Raw genomic sequence first — 12,783 nt, 5'->3', positions numbered from 1 at the left:
ACAGCCAACTGTGTGGCCATCCCGTTGTAATTTTGTTCCCTACACATCTGTCAACTGGGTGTCAGGCACAGGGTGTGCCACTGGGTCAAGCTATACAATGATACCAGCCATCATTCTCTGTCTTTAGAAGGGAGCAGGACACCTGGAGGGTAAATGCCATCTTGTGTAGAGTCACCCACAAGAGGGAATCTGGTGAATTCATCCTCCCATTAATTCATCAAGTATTTAGTCCGAGTCTGTTAAGTGTAAGGCACTGTTCACAACAACATGGGCCTAGCAGCAAAGGACACAAAGCCGCTGCCCTCTTGGAGCCTGCATTCAGGCGCAGGCAGCCAACTGACAAACCGAGGGAAATATAATATCAGGCCGTGCAAAGTGCCATGCAGGGAAATACAGGTAAGGCAACGGAGTGGCAGAGGCTGCACTATTGTGGATATTCATGAAACACCATGCTGAGAAGACAGCAGACACCTGAAGGAAGTGAGGGACGGAGCCAAAGGCTACCAAGGGGAAGAGCTTCGGGCAGACTGAGCAGCAAACACAGAGGCCTGGGGCAGGTAGGAACAGCGAAGAGGCCTGACCAGGAAAGTGGCAGGGAGGCGGCATGGTCAGGAACCGGGTTATGGTAAGGCTTCCTGCCCTCAAAACCACAGGGGGGCAAGGGCGAGAGGCCCCGCAGTCTGTGGTCAGGGCAATACAATAATAATAATAATAACACTCCTCATTCCTTATTTAAATCTGCAAACCTTTCCTAGTCCAGTCTAATACATAAAAGAAAGAAAGAAACGTAAATAGTGGTTTCAACAATAAAAAAGAATAAACCACTAAGTATACTTAGAGTGTATTTTCTTTTCTCTTTTTTTTTTTTTTTTGAGACAGAGTCTCGCTCTGTCACCCAGGCTGGAGTGCAGTGGCATGACCTTGGCTTACTGCAACCTCCGCCTCCTGGGTTCAAGGAATTCTCCTCCCTCAGTCTCTCGAGTAGCTGGGACTACAGGCATGTGCCATCACACCCGGCTCATTTTTTGTATTTTTAGTAGAGACAGGGTTGCACCATGTTGGCCAGGCTGGTCTCAAACTCCTGACCTCAAGCGATCCACCTGCCTTGGCCTCCTAAAGTGGTAGGATTACAGGCGTGAGCCACCATGCCCGGCCTCAGAGTGCATTTTCTACTCCAAAAAGTTCAACTCATACTTACTGATTCGAACATTTTCAAATGTAATGATGATGTTAACCAACAGGGATGCCCTCAAATATAATATCCTCAATTGTTTTAAGCAGAGGACAGAATGGCCTTTTAATCTAAAACAATATTAGAATATGTAATTAAGTAGTTTTCCATCACAGTCTACACTTCAAAGTGTAGTGATGCACCTTCCTAAACAGTCTTGGGAGAGATTCTAAACCCTGAGAGTCACTGACACATTTAACTAAAGCCACAGAACTATACATTCAGCTGGAAAAGTCAAAGTGATAACGTCTTCAAGCTTTACTACAAGTGGTAGAGGCAGAGTTGCTAATTTCCTGCTTTGTGGGTGCTTTGCAGCTTCTGTAGACGTCTTAATAACCAATTATATCATAAGAAATACAAACATGATGAAATCCTCTACTTGCAGGAAAACAGAAGATCATCAAATTTGGAGTCCTGTCCACAGAAGACAAAAGTCTGGACGTAGCAATCCTTTATGACAATATCACGTCAGCCACATTACTAGCTGCAAACATCCTTTCTAAGTCCAGGAGTAAGCAGGGAACTAATCCCCAGAGGTGAGCTGCCCTTTGCATTTTTGAAGCCACTTGAACTTCCAGCCATAAAACTGTGACACTCACACCACTGGCAAACAGTTTAGACACAATAACTCAGAAGTTGATTGCATGCTAATTTCCATGTTATTTCTCAACCATGAGAGTAGCTCTATTATCCCTGTATGACAAGATATCCTTTGGCCATTTCACTTAGATAAGAAACAGAGCTTGCCTGAGCTATAACAGAAATGAGAAAAAGCAAATTATGTGTCTGCTATATGTGAAAGTTTAATTTATGCAACTTTTTTGAACAAGTCAAAGCTTCTCTATTCAATCGATGAACTGCTACTGAAATAAAGCGGAAAAACTGCGAAGCTTGAAACAGCCACAGAAAGGTTACAATAGTCTGTTAAATAAATAAAAACTTGAGGGGGAAAACAGATCTTTGTTACCACTCAAACTGGAAATGCTGGGGTTCTACACATAGAAGGCAACCTACAGATGAGGGAAACAGTTTAAACAGACATTTCTCTCATAACAAAAAAATACTTATTTTTTCTTCTGATTTTAAAAGCAATGTGTTGATCACACAAAATTTGGAAAATAAAGTATAAAGAAAATTTCCCCCATGAATGCATCATTTAAAATATTTATATTTTGATACATTTCCATTCAATTAATACAAATAGATATCTTTTCATTTTTTAGCAAAATTGGGATATTAAATAGACAGTTTATTACGTTTGTAAGCATTTCACCTGTAATAACTTTTTCAATATATGGTTGCAAAATCTTCCATTACATGAATGTATTATAGCTGACTTAACTATTCCTCTATTGTCCTATTCAAAATGCAAGATAGACAAATCAATTTTAATGTAACAGAATAGGAAAGATCATTGCTATGGCTTCAGAATACTGTAACTAACCTTTCAGACACTACCACTTGTCAGGTTTTGGTGTGATATCAAGGAAGAATGTCCGTAATTATTTGAAAAGGTTATTTCAATTCTCTGACCTTTCCCAACGATGTTACTGAGTGAAATTAGATTTTCTGCATATATAACCCCCAAAACAACCTATCCCGACAGATGGATTACAGAAGCAGATATGAGAACCCAGCTATTTTCTATCAAAGCTGGTTATGAAACAGATTCACAAAAATGGAAAATAATGTCGCTCTTCTCACTAAATTTTTTTTTGGTTTTCACTTTTAAAAATCACTAAAGAGATATAAATGAATAAAACAATGTCAAACATTCATCTCATACTTTTTTTGTTTTAGAAAGGTTATTCTTCATTATAAATGGCCTTTTTATTAGTATGTAACAGGTTTATTATTATGTTTGTTATTTTTAAATTTTCTCAGTTTTAAAATTTTAAAATTTGTTTTAATTTTTAAATATTTAAAATATTTAACATAGTAAAATATCAATAGACAGAAACAAAAAAAAGTTCTTTAATATTCTCGAATACTTTTTAAAACAGTGTAAAGAGGTCCTGAGGTCAAAAAGATTGAGACCCAGTAGGTAACAGAATAAAGAATTTAACAGATAAATAAATCCACTGACATTGTGTTTGCTTGTTACTGACTTCTGCTTAAAAAGAGACTGCTCCGAGACGTTGAGCAGATCAGCAGCAGCTTCCTTGGGTAGAATTCTTCCTCTTCCGGCCACATTTAGTCTCTGAGTAATGAGGCCCCCAAATACTTGATCCATTTCACCATTCTGTATCAAAATACTTTTCAAAGCAGATACTGCAGGCTTGTGAGGAAACAGCGCCCCCCAAGAATCGGAAATGTAGATCTCTCGCCACGACTACCTCACCACTTACTTGTTCAAAAAAAAAAAAAAGTAAGATAAAATATTATCAAACTATTTTTGCTGCAAACTGATTCAGAAGGCGGTATCTGAAATACACTTATCTCCATGGTTAATCATCACCTATTTTTACTTCCTCCCACCCAAATTGCACAAGTTAATTCTGTGAATTCTGTAGGGCAAATGGCACCAGTTTCCTTCCACCTGTTAAGTGCCCACATCTCAACAGATACAAGAAAACACCCATTTATTTCCTGTTACAAGTTTACTTTCTAATCAGTAACAATCCAACTGAAAGGCCCAAAACTATTATAACTGTTATTTTCTATTTCTAATATCTCAAGAACAAGAATCCTACTATACCATTGTCCTATTCTTCCATATATAGTATTTTCTACACTTTCATCCTAAAACAACAAAATGGTCACACTTGAAAACCTGCGCTGGGCTGGGCTGGGCATGGTGGCTCACGCCTGTAATCCCAGCTACTTGGAAGTCTGAGGCGGGAGGATCACTTCAGCCCAAGAGTTCAAGACCAGCCTGGGCAACACAGCAAGACCCTGTCTCTAAAAAATCAATTTAATTATTTTAAAAAATGGGCTGAAAATTTAAACAAACTCTTTCATTAAAACACGTATTTATTGAGTGTATAGCATGTGCCGGGCATATGTCTTGACACTGAGGATAAAGCAGTAGAACTCTCTGCCTCATGGACTTACTTATCATAGCTTATTTTCTACTGGGGGAAGCAGGCATTTGACGAAGGAATAGCAATGAAGTGTGCTGGGTTTTAACAGAGGAAGCCGAGGTCACCATGAGAACAGACCATGGAAGTCCAGGGAGAGCATGTGATGAAATGCAGTCCAAGGGAGAACCCTCGACGGACACAGGCACGTGGGCTTGGAGCACAAGATGGGCCAGAAGAAGAAAGATGGGGCTCAAGCCTGGGGTTAGGGCACAGATACAAATCCAGACTCCCCGGGTAAAGAGTGAGGCCAAGTGCTGAAATAGAGGACACTGAGGAAGAACCAGGTAAATGGATCAGAGAAAACAAGGCAATCTGTTAGAGACTCACTGCATTTTAGATACCTGCAAAGCATGCAAGCCTATGAAGGATGCCCTGACGTAGGTGCTTGAGCTCACAAGTTAGGTAAGAGCTGGATATGCAGATGTGAGAGCCAAAATCCTACAACAAACGAAGCGGCTGAAACTGCTGATATTCCTCAGCAGGGTGGCAAAAGTGTCCTCAAAATACCCAAATATAAAGGGGTGGGGAGAGGAAGAGGAGGCTGCAAAGGAGGCTGAAGGGGATAATCGAGAGGGAGAAGGAAACCCAGGGGAGGGTGTCTCAGGCACTCAGAGGGCAGGGAGATGTTTCACAGACGAGGACGCGCTCCACAGTGGTAAATCCCAGCTAGCAAAGGCTGCTGAGAGGCCAAGCAGGACACAACCGAAGGGCCCTGTGGAACTCGCAGCAGGGCGGACATAAGGCCTCTCTGCAGCGCTGGCTTCGTGGGCATGGGACCTTCACAGCCCCTATGCCCGAGGGGCCCCATGCTTCATTTAGTGCTTTGCTGCTACCATCTTGAAATTCTTAATTTTTGAACAAAGAACACTGTATTTTCACTTTGCACTGGACCCAGAAAATTTTGCAGCCAATCCTGACCCTCTGGTATCACTTTCACTAAAGTAGCAGAGATAAAAAAACAGAATCTAGTGGATTGAGGAGTGAAAAGGGAATGAAAAAATAAGTAGGTAGCAGAGTGACTTTAAGGTGATCCCACATTCCTCTCCTCCTACTGTTCACCTCTCACCTGCTTCTAACAACAGAAGATGGCAACGGTGATGAGATGTCACTCCTGTGATGCCATCATGCTGCAATCTTCCACCCTTGCCAGCTGTAAGGAAGTAAGGACCCATGTGGCATGGAACTGCAGGTGGCCCATGTCCCACAAGTGCAGGGAAATGAATTCTGCCCATGACCTGGGGAACCTGGAAACACTCTTCCTCAGGTGAGCCTGATGAGACCACAGACCTGGCGCCCACATGGACAGGAGCCTGGTGAGAGCCTGAAGCACAGAAACCAGCTAGGCTGTGCCCGGGCTCCTGACCCACGGAACTGGTGAGGGAACCAACACAGGTTGTTTATGATACTGAGTGTGCAATCATTTGCTATGTAGCAGTAGGTAATAGTACAAGGCAGAAAGTAGAACATGCTCTCAAAACATTTTATCAAGAGAAGGGGAGAGAAAGTGGTCGGAGAAAGAGAAGAGTTCCATCCAGGGCTTGGGTTCTGTTTTTGTCTTAAGATAGGAGAGACCTGAGCACTTGTAAATGCTAATGAGAAGGAAATACCAGGAGAGAGGTTTAAACTGGAGGCTGGAGAGAATGGTGGTGCAGAAGTGGATTTCTAGAGAATAGGATTCCTCTTTCACTACAAACAGAAAAATGAGAAAAGTACAGGTCCAGGAGCAGGCGGATTTGCAAAAGGGGCAGTGGGAAGGTCAGAGAATGGCCTTCGCACAACTGTCCCATGAACTGTGGAAAGATCATCTGCCGAGAGTGAAATAAGAGGAGGAGGGATGGGCTGAGTATGAACCTAGAGATTTAAGAAATGTGGAGAAGGTTGGAAAAGTCATTATGGAGAGGAAGAGGGTTGAGGAGGAAAATTTGATTTCCAGGCAGTGTTGAGGCCCTGGTGAGGCAGAGATCAGGATCACAGAGATGCAACTGTGTAACTTTCTCTGGCAGAACTCAGAAGTCCAGGGACAGGCATGGGTGGGCCGCCCAATCCTCTAGGACAGTGAAGGAAGGGATTCCAGTGTGTTGACAAGCGCATCGCTGAAATGCTGGAATTCAAAAGCAGAGGCAAAGTCCAGCAGGAGCAGAGGGGTTGGAAAGGGACCTGGAATGGGAAAACTCTGATGTTCTTATGGTAATCTGTCAGCGGAGCTGAAGGACAGAAGCTTCTGATGAGTAGGATCGCTGGATTTCAGCTCAGAAGCGGTTTCTGGTATTAACAGTGCCTTTCTAGGGTAACCTGCTCCCCCTAGTTTGAGCAGTGAAAGTCCTGTGTCCTGTGAAACTCCTTAGTCCTCAGACTGAACATCCCCATCCCATAAAGCTCCAGCCGCCACTCCATTCTCAGGCAAACCAGGCTGCTGGTCACTCAGCTCCAGCTGCCATGGTGTCCCCGGTGAGCTTTAACAAATACTGACCTGACTGCGAGCCAGGGGACAAAACTTTCAATGAACGAAAGAGGAGCTATGACCAGGAAATGCTAGAACTGAGGGTAGAGGACAGAATACGACTGAGACAAGGCTCAAAGAAGCAGGGAGGGGAAGGGTCATGACCCAAAAGTGGTCATAAGGGCAGGAACTTGAGCCCTGCCTCCAGATCCCATGGCACACACCGGGTGGGGAAGGTGCACTCCCATTCCCAAGGGAGCCGAGGCAGCAGTGAACTTGGAGAGCAGTTCTCAGTTAGACCAGGAGGTGAAGATACTGGGGGAGGAGGAGGCTGGCTGATGATCCCAGGGTTAGACCAGGAGATGAAGATATTCAGGTAGGAGAAGGCTGGCTGATCCCAGGGTTAGACCAGGAGGTGAAGATACTGGAGGAGGCTGGCTGATCTCAGGGTGAGACCAGAAGGTGAAGATAGTGGGGGACGAGAAGGCTGGCTGATGATCCCAGGGTTAGACCAGGAGGTGAAGACACTGGAGGCAGAGGCTGGCTGATCTCAGGGTTAGATCAGGAGGTGAAGATACTGGGGGAGGCAGAGGCTGGCTGATCCCCGGGTTAGACCAGGAGGTGAAGATACTGAGGAAGGAGGCAGCAGGGGAGCTGGCTGATTCCAAGGCAGGAGCGCAGCACCTGGTGGAAGAGGCTGGAAGGAAGGGAGGTGGGGTGGGGTCGAAGGGGGAGGCAAAGAGCAGTCCCAGGAGCCTGGAAGGAGCAGGAGGGGCAGGGCATGAGGGTGGGATCCTAAATCCCAGAATCATCGGCAACATAATAAATGGCAACTCCAGGGAAACTGGCGTCTGACAATGTCTGTGGGACACAGTGCATAGGTGGATTTTAACACACTGAGATTGCTATTTGGTATAATGACATGTTTATCCTGAAGAAATGAAGTTAGGAATTTTCTGAGCTACAGAATGAATTTTTTGGTTCTCATCGAAAAGTCCGTTGCTCTTGGAACTCAATTCTCAGAGGTTTGTTTCACGAATCATCATTCTCGTTCTGATGTTTATCCAAATCTTTGCCCACCCTCGAGTCTCCTTAAATTCCTCATATTCCACAAATGACGTGTGTTTGTTATCTGAATCCAGAAAACCCTCATGGGTTTGCAGATATAACTGCCAATAACCGATATAGAAAAAGAAAGTGCAGAAAATATCTCTTGACAATAAAATCAGAAGGAAGATTCGAGTTATCCTATCCCCATGGAAGGAAGGGGACGGTACATGTTGTGTTGTGGTGAGCTGCAGTTTGCATTGTGCACGTGTGTGTGTATGTGTGCGTGCATGCGTGCACACGTGTTACATTAAGATCATAACATCTGGTGATCTAAGTCCTCAGGAAGCTAGACAGACTCAACATATTGTTCCAGCAAAAACTTTAGCATCATTTAGAAAAAAATATAGCAGAAAAAAAATCCCTCAAGAACAACACAGGTACTTCGTTCTGTTCAGTGTACCCTTCCTCTAAAGTTTTGGGGAAGATGGAAATAGGCCAGAACTAGAGGTGTGGAGCCCCCACACAGTCAGCTCACAGGTCAGCAGCAGTGACAGGTACTCCAGACTTGAGACCTTGAGGGAAACCAAGGTTCCTCTGTCTCTTCTCTGACATAATCAAGTTCTTTCTTCCCTTCTTCCTTCTCAATGCAAGACGGTGCTTCCCCAAACAAGATATGGGACTCTCGCGCCTACTGAGACGGGCTGAGAGCCTCACAGCTGTCCACAGTTTCAAGAACCTTGCCCAGCCTCAGCCAACAACCAACCAGGCAGGCTGGGTGAGCCCAGAGGTTCCCGGAAACCAGAAACTAGGGCGGAAACACACAGCAACTCAGACCCTTTTCTAAAACAGAGCTACCAATAAATACATATTTATAAATCACTGTCATGAGCCATAGAAAGGGAATGCTTTTATAAATTAAAGCACCCAAACGTTAAGTCAATATTACTTTGGATAGCATTTATCATTGCTAAGGAAAAAAAAAAAATGTATGTAAATAAATGTGAATGCAAACAAGGTAAATAAGTGCCCTATGTTAATATAAGGGCAGCCCATATTTTTTCTGAAATGAAACGACATTGAAAACGCACCTACCAAAAAAATGTGGGGTGGGTGGGTGTGTGTGTGTGTGTGTGTGTGTGTGTGTGTGTGTGTGAATGACCTGTTTGTCTAGGTCAACATTAGATTTTTACCCAATATTTTTACCCAGTCTGTGTACACCAAGGCCCAGCAGGGCAGGGTGGTTACACACTGTATGTAGCAAGACAAGCCATAGCCACTGTGAGAATGACTGCCCAAGAGGAAGGCAAGTGTTTAAATCTCCTTAGACAGGTACCGACAGTGACTGGAAATGCTATTTCCACAGTGGTCACCCAAGACATTCTCTCCCTAATCCTAACCAAGGAATAAGAAGCAAATTAAAGGCTGGGTACAGTGGCTGATGCCTATAACCCCAGCACTTTGGGAGGCCGAAGTGGGCAGATCGCTTGAGGTCAAGAGTTCAAGACCAGCCTGGCTAACATGGTGAAACCTCATCTCTACTAAAAATACAAAAATTAGCTAGGCGTGGTGGTGGGTTCCTATAATGCCAGCTACTTGGGAGGCTGACGCAGGAGGATCACTTGAACCCAGGAGGCAGAGGCTGCAGTGGGCTAAGATCATGCCACTGCACTCCAGCCTGGATGACAGAGTGAGACTCCATCTCAAAAAAAAAAAAGAAGCAAATTAAACTCAGCACATATCAGTGTTTTGTTGTGGTCATGTGTTCATTTATATTTATATATATATATATATATCCACAACTACAAGGGAGGAGGTGAAGGCAATGAGCAGAAGGCTTTCAAATCAAGAGCTATTTTGCTAAAATCAAATACATCTCAGCTCAGGCTGCTATAACAAGCTGCCATAGGCTGGGGACCTTAAACAACACTTGTCTATTTCTCACAATTCTAGAGGCTGGGAAGTGCAGGATCAAGGTGCCGGCAGATCAGGTGTCTGGTGAGGGCTCCCTTTCTGACTGGCACACAGCCACCTTCTGGCTGTGTCCTCACATGGTAGACAGCAGAGAGAGTGAGAAAAAAGCTCTCCTGTCTCTTCTCCTGGAAGCACTAATCCCATTCTCAGGGGCTCTGCCCTCATGACCTAATCAGCTCCCTAAGGCCCCTCCTCCTAAAACCATAAGGGGTTCAAATTTCAACATATGCATTTTGGGGGTGACACACACATTCAGACCATAACCAGTACTTCAAAATATATTGATCAGGCCTACAATCTTCACTAGATAGTCAAACTTTACTGGAAATAGATATCTTCAGAGAAAATGCATAATTATCAGGATCCTAGACACTTAATAGACCATAGATAAAATCCTGCAGATAAAAGTTAGTGAATCCAAAAAGATTTCTTAAAAAGCTAAGTAAAGGGTGACTCATCCAGAGTTTGACAGACACGGTTGGCATCTGAAGAAATTTTAGAAAAAAAAAAAATAGTTCACAACTGCATAAGACACACAGCCTATTCCAAAGCTCTCTTCCTGGCAAAGACACACTATTCAGCACCGCTCACTATAACAACAGATAATTTTTATTTAGTCTCATACAAGTCGGCTGTTCTGTTAACAAGTCAAAGTTCACACAACATTTTCTAGAGAAGGACTACATTATTCAACAGCCCCAGAAAGGTCCCAGTGTTTATTCTCACCTCAGGTATCTATTTTCTTGTTTATGTTTTAATCACCAGCATTTAAGGTGGTGAAAAATCATCCTTTAGCAAGAGAAGAGTTAGCCCAGGAAGTCATTCCCATCCCTGTCACCCATCAAGGCCTAAGTGACAAACGGTTACAGAGACTGATCTAACCTCACCTCGGTAGATATCGGCAGGCTCAAGTCCAAGGTAGCAAATAAAAAGATTGCAGTAAGAATGCACCTTCTGACTGTGGTAGTTCCTTAGAGCGGTGAAGAAGAGCACCCAAAACAACAATTAACCATCCCCTAAAGAGCTCTCTTTCTGGATATATCAAAAGAGCCACAGTTCAAGTTCAAAGAGAAACACTCTAGCAACTTCTGAAAGCAGGAACTGTGTGCAACTGAATGACCTCATCCGGCACAGAAGCCAGAGCAAACAATGAAAAACAAACTGTACCAACTCTGGTACCAGTTACTGACCTTCCAGACCAAGGGATCGTGCTGGCGGCACTGGTAAAACGTACTTGTACGTAAAAAATCGGCTCCTCTACTTTAAGCAAATGTGCACGCAAGACCTCTCCAGCCCTACCATCCCCATTCCGACACTCACACAACCTGACTGCAGGAAGCATGCGTGAGTCAACCTCCAACTGGAGGAGGCCAAGTTCTCGCACTTCTTAGAGCATCAACACAACACCTACAGCACGGGGGCCTCAGACTAATCAGAACGGCCCTCCTGAGGCTGGGATTCATGGCATCATAGCCCACTTTATAAAATGTGCTGAGAATTTTCTGTAAGGAAGGGCTGTGTTTAATACAGCAGAAGACAGGTGCGGTGGTGTGCACCTGTGGTCCTAGCTATTCCACAGGATCACTTGCACCCAGGAGTTTGAGGCTGTAGTGCACTATGATCACATCTGTGAATAGCCACTGCATTCCAACCTGGGAGACAGAGAGACAACGTCTCTTTAAAAATATATATAAATATATATGTTATTTATATATATATAAATATATCTACATATATTTATATATATCTTTATATATTTATATATTAGAGTGGGTGTATATATGCATATATACACACATATGCATATATACATATATGTATGTATATGTATATATGTGTATGTGTACATACACATGTGTATATATACATATATACCCATATATACATATATATTAGAGTGGAAAAAAATTACAAGCAGAAGGGACTTGAGTTCCAGTCCCAATTCTGCCCAACTACATCTGTATGACCTCTGGGCTGAAGGATCATCCCCTCAAAAACAAGGAGTTTCCTTCCAGTTCTAGATTGTTATTACTAAATTATTAGGAAATAGCAAATATATTTCAAAGCAGTAAGTATGGAATTACCATTGCAGAGGCACATACAGATGCCCATTTGGCGACATCTGGCCCACAAGTACATTTCAACTCCTGCACCAAGCCCAGTGCATGGCAGACACCAGCTACCTCCCAGTGCCGCAGCCCTGCTCAGTCAGTGCATTGTGGAGAGAAACAGGCTCAGTGGAAAGCTCTGAAAACTGCTACGGTTTGACTCTGTCCCCCAAAGTTCAATGCAACAGTGATGAGGCCATGAGGGCTCCACTCATGAATGGATTAATGCTGTTATCCTGGAAGTGGCTTATAAAATGGAAGAGTTCGGCCCCCTTCCTCTCTTGCCCTTCCACCTTCCACCATGGGATGATGCAGCAAGAAGGCCCTTGCCAGATGCAGGCCCTTGACCTTGGACTTCCCAGTCTCCAGAACTATAAGAAACACATTTTTGGCTGGGTGTGGTGGTTCACGCCTATAATCCCAGCACTTTGGGAGGCCAAGGCAGGAGGATCACTTGAGGTCAGGAATTCAAGACCAGCCTAGACGAACAACATGGTGAAACCCCATCTCTATTAAAAATACAAAAAAAAAAAAAAAATTAGGATGGCATGGTGGAACATGCCTGTAGTCCTGGCTACTCGGGAGGTAGAGGCGGGAGAATCACGTGGACCCCAGAGGCAGAGGTTGCAGTAGGCTAAGATCACACCACTGTGCTCCAGGCCTGGGCAACTCCATCTCAAAATAAATAAATAAGTAAATAAGTTCCTTGTCTTTGTAAATTACCCAGTCTGTGGTATTCCATTAACAGCAGCACAGAACAGACTACAACAGTGTCTATAAAGAACGCTGTTCGACTCACACTTGATTCACTTGGATTCCTTCCAAATGATCGTCGCGGATGAAAGGAAGGAAGGAAGGAAGGAAGGAAGGAAGGAAGGAAGGAAGGAAGGAAGGAAGGAA

General features: G+C 43.8%; 1 protein-coding gene across 7 annotated transcripts in view; it reads right to left on the bottom strand.

Annotated features, from left to right (window-relative positions):
- Nucleotides 1–12,783, bottom strand: part of FAM107B (family with sequence similarity 107 member B) — a 257,812-nt gene that overhangs the window by 41,562 nt on the left and 203,467 nt on the right. Inside the window, exon 1 of one of the 7 annotated variants that reach the window (XM_026454819.2) lies at nt 10,966–11,108. The exons of 5 other annotated variants lie outside the window; for them this stretch is intronic. The gene's annotated coding sequence lies outside the window, so the exon portion shown is untranslated. Of the gene's footprint in view, nt 1–10,662; nt 10,861–10,965; nt 11,109–12,783 lie in introns of those variants that run through there. One more of the 7 variants, XM_026454818.2, reaches the window with a different exon arrangement.

This window comes from Piliocolobus tephrosceles, chromosome 9 (assembly GCF_002776525.5).
Source record: "Piliocolobus tephrosceles isolate RC106 chromosome 9, ASM277652v3, whole genome shotgun sequence".
NCBI classification, from domain to species: domain Eukaryota; kingdom Metazoa; phylum Chordata; class Mammalia; order Primates; family Cercopithecidae; genus Piliocolobus; species Piliocolobus tephrosceles.
Note: the sequence above shows the minus strand (reverse complement) of the source record. Positions and strands in the feature narration are given on the sequence as shown.